Source organism: Bubalus bubalis, chromosome 18 (genome assembly GCF_019923935.1).
Source record: "Bubalus bubalis isolate 160015118507 breed Murrah chromosome 18, NDDB_SH_1, whole genome shotgun sequence".
Lineage (NCBI taxonomy): Eukaryota > Metazoa > Chordata > Mammalia > Artiodactyla > Bovidae > Bubalus > Bubalus bubalis.
In genome coordinates, this window is record NC_059174.1 from 42,434,496 (window position 1) to 42,442,689 (window position 8,194).

The window sequence follows — 8,194 nt, forward strand, 5'->3', positions numbered from 1 at the left end:
CTTTACAATGTTGTGTTGGTTTCTGCCACACAACAACGTGAATCAGCCATAAATACACATATGTCTCCTGTCGTCCACTCCCCACCCCATCCCACCCCTCTAGGTTGTCACAGAGCACTCGGTTGAGCTCCTTGTGTTACATAGCAACTTCCCCCTGTCTGTTTTGCATATGGTAATGATGGACGTGAGTCTGAGTGAACTCCCGGAGTTGGTGATGGACAGGGAGGCCTGGCGTGCTGCGATTCATGGGGTCGCAAAGAGTCGGACATGACTGAGCGACTGAACTTAACTGAACTGAACTGAATGTACATATTTCAATACTATTCTCTCAACTTGTCCCACCCTCTGCTTCACCCACTGTGTCCACAACCCTATTCTCTATGTCTGCATTTCTATTCCTGCCCTGCAAATATTTTCCCTGCATTTTTATTTGTGGGACTTACATAAAACAATGTGTTGATAATCAATTTCATATTTTCAATTACTTTCTCACTTAATAAAGATTGTTACTGACAATTTTTCAAACCAGCATAATATGTAATCATTGAACCTTTTCAAAGACAAAATATAACAATGACAAATAATGCTTATAGAATTCTAACTATGTGCCACAAACTATTTTAAGCACACTTCATACATTTGAATTACTTGGCCCTCACACACAACATATGCAGCTGCAGTATAATTCTCATTTTACAGATGAGGAGGTTAAGGCATAGGAAGTCTAACTTGCTCAAGAACATCCAGCTTACGTGTGGAAAGGCAGCATTTGAACCTCAGCAGGATTGTTTTGTGGCACTGGTTTATCAAACATTTTCTATAAATCTTCAGAAAGTAAATACTTTAGGCTTTGAGAGCATTGTGGTCTCTGTTCCAGCTACTAAACTCTACACCTGCAGTGCAAAAGTAGCCCCAGATAACGCATACATGAAAGCGTGTGGCCATGGTCCAATAAATTGGAGAAATAACCTGGTTTTAACCTTGGGCCAGGACAGGGGTACATGAGTAGGGGAAGCGGCCATTGATTCCCAAACAGAAGCAAGTCAGTAATTTTGAAGCTCATTGGTACTTTGAGTCATCTCAATGCTAGAGGGTAAATATGAGGCAAGCTGGGTCTCTTGTGTGCTTTGCACTTGTCTTTGGGTTCATTCTATCCAGGGGAGACCTGGAAGACCAGCCCAGAGATACCAGGAAGATGGGATGAAGATGAGGTTGCTGCGTGAACTTTTCTGGAAACCTCTGCCCACACACCAGAGTCAGATGAGACATTCATTGAAAGGCAGATTCTCTTCCCCAGTTTCCTGCAGTTAATTCCTTCCCCACCTTCAGCCCAAGAAAGAATCCTCTGACTCAAAACAGCTGGGATGAGCCCTTTGGATTGAATGGTTCGGTTAGAAGCTGAGTCACTGGGAAGGAAAACAGAATGAAACCTTCTTGGGGCTGCCCCACAGCTAAGTGGCAACTTTAAACTTCACCCAGATCATAGTACAAATTAAAACCCAAAAGTTTAAAAAGTGAACAAAAAAAAATGCAAGCAACTCCGTGCTCTGATTCCAAATTTTAGAAAATAGGCAAAAATAGCCTCTGAGACATCATCTTTGCATCTTCCAGAATCCTGCTGCCCTCTAGGTTTGGGGAACCCCAGAAGGCTCCTCCAAAATGACCAAGAGCAAACAGAGGGGCAGGAAAGCAAACCATGCTGCAGAACATGAACTGCCTTCCACTCAGGGAAGGGGTCACGTCCTTGACGCAGGCCCCACGGTTACCCAGAGTCCCCTAGAAAGTCTCCCCCTCCCCCTTCCGTTCATGATATCTTTAGAATCAAGGCTACAAACTGCATGAATAGCGAGTAATTCAATTAACTCTATAGTCTGAGATGAAAAAAGGGCCATTTTGCTAGCTCGAGTGGAGCGCGAGTTTAACCCTGGTGCTCAGGAAATTCCCAGGCCAGACAGCATATTAAACCAGCTCTTCAACTTAAGAACAATTACTGTCATTTATCAGCCTGAATAGCAATAATGCACAAATCGACAGCTTTCAGGAGGCAAAAAGCTAGCTAGGTGTAATGATATGCAAAGCCACAGCACTCTACATTTTGAACTGTCTCCATCCCATCAATACATCTCCTACCACCTACAATTTATCAATACAAATGTGGTGCCCAATGAAGGCAAGACCAAGAAGATAAATATGAACGGGGTGAGGGGAAAAAAGGCTCAGGAATGTTTGAATTTTAAAATGATGAAGCACAGATCACATTCTTAAAGCATTTTACATGCAATGACCCGATCACACCAAGTTCTCTTCTGAAAGAGGAAAGAGAATAAGGGGACTTTTCTACTCCAAGGTTGCAGGTAGATGCAGCTTTTATTTCTTTTTCTATTCCCAGATCATGTCTTTAACTGAAGACTGTGATCATTTAGGGACCTAATATTAAAAGGAATAGCAAGAATGCTAATCACAGTAGTGAATTTGCATAGGGCCTTTCTTCTAATTCCTCTCACATCTATCATTTTAATTTCATAATATCCATAAGCAATAAAAAGATAAATATTATTATAGCTTTTTTGAAAGAAGGGGAAACTGAGGCATGGTGGGAGTTTGATATACCCTCCACATCACTCACTCGGGGCTAGAACCAGGTAATGAACTCCCAGCCGACCCTTGTGAAGTCACAGCACATCCAAGAAGACCAGCCTTCCCAGAAGTGATGGGGAGAGTATGAGAACTCCAGTACACAAAGAGATCAGCGCCGATAGACGTGGGAGCCAGGGAGGTGGGGCAGGGTAAAGATAAACGGATTTCAGAACCGGACAAGTGGAATCCCATGGTTGCACCACAGTGACTGAGTCCCTACTGTGTGGCAGGTGCTGGGGGAGGTGGGGACAAGGCCACTGCCCATCTAGGCCCTGCTCGTGGTCCCCACTGCCCCCACACCCACCACACAGTGACTCTTTTTGCTGAACAGCGTCACTTAGCCTAATAGAATGAATTTACATTGAGGGAAGCTGAGGAGGGTGGTACCCAAGGTGGAAAACATGCCTGGAAAGGTGATGGGGACCATTTCCCCACCCCCAGAGTTTTGAATGCAAATCAGGCAAACAAGGCCTGCCCAGCCCTTTGCTGGAGGAGTTCTGGGGGTCGTTTACCCCTGTAGCCACTTTGATCCTTCACCTTCCAATTATTCCACAGACCTATCTAGGCCCCCTACTGGCTCCATCACAGGTCTCATCATCTCAGCCCTAACATTGTGCAATGGTATCTAACTCTGACACACAAATTCTTGGCCTTTAGGTAATATTTTTAACCAACTTAAAAGGGAAAATAGTGATTGGTGGTAAGATTTAAGGGATTTCTAGGACTTCCCTGGCAGTTCATTGGTTAAGACTCCACACTTCCACTGCAGGGGGCACGGGTTCGGTCCCTGGTCAGGGAACTAAGATAGTGCAAGCCGCATGGCACAGCAAAAAGAAAAAGAAAAAAAAGGTATTAAAAAAAAAAAGACAAGGGATTTTCTTGCTTGCTTGTTTGTTTGAAAGGTTGGGGTTTTTTATTCTGGGTGTCTTTGTTTCCTAATGTAATACCTACCTAATTTAAAATCCCATTCACAAATAAAATGATCATCTCTTATAAAACACCGAACTAATCATTTGGTGGAACCACATCTTATGTCTTAATTTTTAGATGGGTGGGAGAAGTCTTGAGCAGTCTTATTTTCTGACATCAAATAAGAATGCGGGTGCCTTTCCCTCCCTTTATAAGAAATTACACCTTGCTCTTACTATTAAATTAGAATCTCCTCTCCTCTCTCTGAAATTTGGCTGCTTTACAATAAATACATAAATCAAAGAGGCACGGGATCCAGACGCCAATTGGCAGACGGCACTATGAAATAAGCACCAGGACATGGGCGTGCGGAAGTGTTACAACCTGTTCCAATCTGCTCCCTGTTCTCCTTCATAACAAAAGAGGAAGAGAGTCCAAACCCTCCTACACGTGCGTGTACACACACACACACATACACACACATACACACACACACAGAGCAAAGTTTGGGAGGTTTAAATAGAGCTAAGCCTGCTGAGAAGAGCCACCCAACTGCTCGGGACATGGGTTTCTCACTCTTACCGTTGAGCTGCAATATTTGCCACATCTTGCCAACAGAAGATGGTGTGAACCTGCCATGCGACTGCTGAGAAGTTTGGAAAAGTCTGGGGTTTTGCCAGTATTGTTATCACCGTTGTCGCTGTTGTCTTCAGGCCAAAGAAATTTTCCCAGCACTTGAGCTTAGGTTCTTTTTTTTCCTCAACAGCCATGAGAGGGTGGCCATGAGAATTATTGTTACGATTCTTGTGACAAAACCCATCCAGAGAGAATAAGGTGGGCATAACAATTAGAACACTTTTGGAGGCCAGTGACAGAAAATCCAACCCAAATAGGGTTGAAAGGAAAGAGATTGTATTCAGAAAACGGAACCCTCGTACACTGTTGGCGAAAATGTAAATCGGTATGGCCACTATGGAGAAAAGTAATGGAGGTACCTCAAAAAACTAAAAGTAGACCTCATGTATGAGCCAGCAATCCCACTCCAAGGCATATATCCAGAGAAAATCATAATTCGAAAAGACACACGCACCCCAATGCTCACTGCAGTGGTATTTACAACAGCCAGGACATGGAAGCAACCTAAATGTCCATCAACAGAGAAACAAAGAAGATATGGTGCACATCTACAATGAAACACTACTCAAGCATAAAAGGGAATGAAATAGTGCAATCTGCAGAGACGTGGGTAGACCTAGAGACTGTCACACTAAATGCAGTAAGTCAGACAGAGAGAAACAAATTTATACATGGATTCTAGAAAAATGGTACAGATGAGTTTATGTGCAAAGCAGAAATAGAGACACAGATGCAGAGGACAAACTTATGGGTGCCAAGCAGCGGGGAAAGGGTGAGGTGAACTGGGAGACTGGGATTGACATACAGACACTACTATGTATGAAACAGATAACTAATGAGAACCTCCTGTATAGCACAAGGAACTCTACTGAACGCTCTGTGGCGACATAAGAATGGGAAGGAAATCTACAAAAGAGGGGCCATGTCATTCACTTTACTGTACAGCAAACAGGACACTGCACAGCAACTATACTCCAGTAAAAATTTATAAAAAAAAGAAAGAGAATGCATTTGCTCACATAAGTGAAAAGTCCAAAGGGTGAGTTGGCTTTGGGCAGGAAAGAATCAGAAACCTACCACTCCCAATCTCTGCCTCTGCTTCTTGGGGTAACCTTCTTTCTCAGCTCACCGGGGTACACTGGCAGCCTAAGGCTCGTGTCTACATAATACATAGGCCTATAGTTGAGTCCAAACCAAAGCTCAGAACTGAAACTGATTGGACCTGATTGACTTGGGTCATAAGCACATGCCTGAACCAATCACTGCAGCCAGAGGGATAGAGTACACTGATTGGCTTAGAAGGGGTCACAGGCTTCACCTGGGCAAAAACTTCCCCAAACCATGTGGACTCAGAGAAGAAGTGAAGTGAGAGCCCCACCCAGTAAAACCAGGGGAAGCAGACATTGAGAGGTAAAATGCAGCAACTGTCCGCTTCAAAGCATCATGATATCTAACCTTTGGCTGGACCAAAAGTCTTCAGTTCCAATAACCAAGATACTATGCCCAGAGTTCATTTCACAGCTTGAGTACAGAGTATAGCCACTTACACTGAATGCCATGTATCTTTCAGCATCCAGACTACATATGACCACTGCATCTCCAGAGCCTGATAGGCTCACAAAAATGATTCCTAGAGGTGAGCTTTTGATCTGCTAGTGTCCAGAAGTTTAATAACTGCCACTCTCAAGTTATAAAGCTTACATCAGATGATTAAACCCCTCTAGTTAAGAACTAGTGCAATGAGGTGAACTGCAGGACCAAGTCACTTGTGCTTTATACATTTTCTAAAATTTTAATTAAGATTACAAGTCAGATTAAGTAATTGCTTTCTAAAAGATAGATAAACCCAGAAAGACAGATACAATCAAGATTTTTTTAAAGAAACCATTTAGCCTCAAATTTGATATCTTCTTTGCTTTTGTGTTCATTGAACTCTCTTTGTTGAAATACATCAGTTCAGTTCAGTCACTCAGTTGTGTCTGACTTTGCGACCCCACAGACCACAGCATGCCAGGCTTCTCTGTCCATCACCAACTCCCGGAGTTTACTCAAACTCATGTCCATGGAGTCAGTGATGCCATCCAACCATCTCATCCTCTGTCATCCCCTTCTCCTTCCTTCAATCTTTCCCAACATCAGGGTCTTTTCCAATGAGTCAGTTGTTCACATCAGGTGGCCAAAGTATTGGAGTTTCAGCTTCAGCATCAGTCCTTCCAATGAATATTCAGGACTGTTTTCCTTTAGGATGGACTGGTTGGATCTCCTTGCAGTCCAAGGGACTCTCAAGAGTCTTTTCCAACACCACAGTTGAAAAGCATCAATTCTTCGGTGCTCAGTTTTCTTTATAGTCCAACTCTCACATCATACAACATACCTGTGGACAAATACACAAGTCACAAGTGTACACCTCAATTCATTAGCCCAAAAGAAACTTACATTGAAGCAACTACATTGAGATCAAGAAAGCACCAGAAGCACCTTTTGGACCCTCTGTTGTTGCTATTGTTTAGTTGCTAAGTTGTGTTCAACTCTTTTGCGACCACATGGACTGCAATCCACCATGCTCCTCTGTCTATGGAATTACCCAGGCAAGACTATTGGAGTGGGTTGCCATTTCCTTCCCCAAGGGAACTTCCCTACCCAAGAATCAAACCTATATCACCTGCATTGGCAGGCAAGTTCTTCACCACTGAGCCACTAGGGAAGCCCCTTGGGCCCCCTACGGATCAATATCTCAGCATTCCACCAAAAGGAAACTACTGTCTGATCTCTAACAATGTGGATAGTATTTGCCAACGTCTTGACTTTTATATATATGGAGTCATACAGTGTATGCTCCTTTGTGTCTGGATTCTTTCTTTCAAAAGAGATCCACCTCAGAGACAGACAAATACTGTATAGTATCACTTACATGTGGAATCTAAAAAATACAGCAAATTAGTGAATAAAACAAAAAAGAAGTAGACTCACAGGGAACAAATTAGTAGTTACCAGTGGGGCGAGAGAAGGGGGAAGGGCAACATTGGAGTGGGGAATTTAAAAAAGGTTATTATGGGATTATACGAAATGTGTGTGAAACTTCTGAAAACTGTAAAGCACTATAGAATTTTTTTAATAAAGTAAAATAAAAATTTTAATTAAGAAAAGTCACCCAAGGTGTTACAAGTACTGTAATAGTAGTTTACTCACTTTTCTTCCTGTTTAATAATGCATTATATGAATATTGTACCATCTATATGCAATGGACTAAATGTTTATAATCCCCCAAAATTCCTATGTTGAAATCCTAACCCCCAAAGGGGTGGTATTAGGAAGTGGGGCTTTTTGAAGGTAATTAGGTCATGAGGATGGAACTCTCATGAATGAAGTCAGTGCCTTTATAAAACGGACTCCAGAGAGTTTCCTTGCCTTCTCTTTCACCATGTATGGACACAACTGGAAGTGGACAGTCTGCAGCCTGGAATAGGCGCAAACTAGAACCTGACCATGTTCACACTGATCTCAGACTTCCAGCCTCCAGAACTGTGAGAAATAAATTTTTGTTGCTTGTGAGGCACTCAGTCTATGGTGTTTGGTTATAGAGGTCTGAAGTGAGATGCTATGTATTCAATCTATTCATGGTGGTCATTTTGGTTACTGTCGTGCACATTCTCATGCACAGGCAGACATTTCTGTTGGGTTTATATCTAGGAGAGGAACTGTTGGAATACATATTCATTTTTAGAAGATAAAGGCAAACAGTCTTCCAAAGTGGATGCACCAGTTTACTCTCCCAGCAGCAGTAACTCTCTCAGCAGTTACTCTCCTCTGAACACCTTCGACTAGTCATTATTACTGCCTTGATCAGTTTAGCTCCGTTCCTAGTGAGTGCTAAGTCGCTTCAATTGTATCCAACTCTTTGTGACTCTATGGACTATAGCCTGCCAGGCTCCTCTGACCGTGGGATTCTCCAGGCAAGAATACTGGAGTGGGTTGCCATGCCCTCCTCCAGGGGAAATTCCCGACCCAGAGA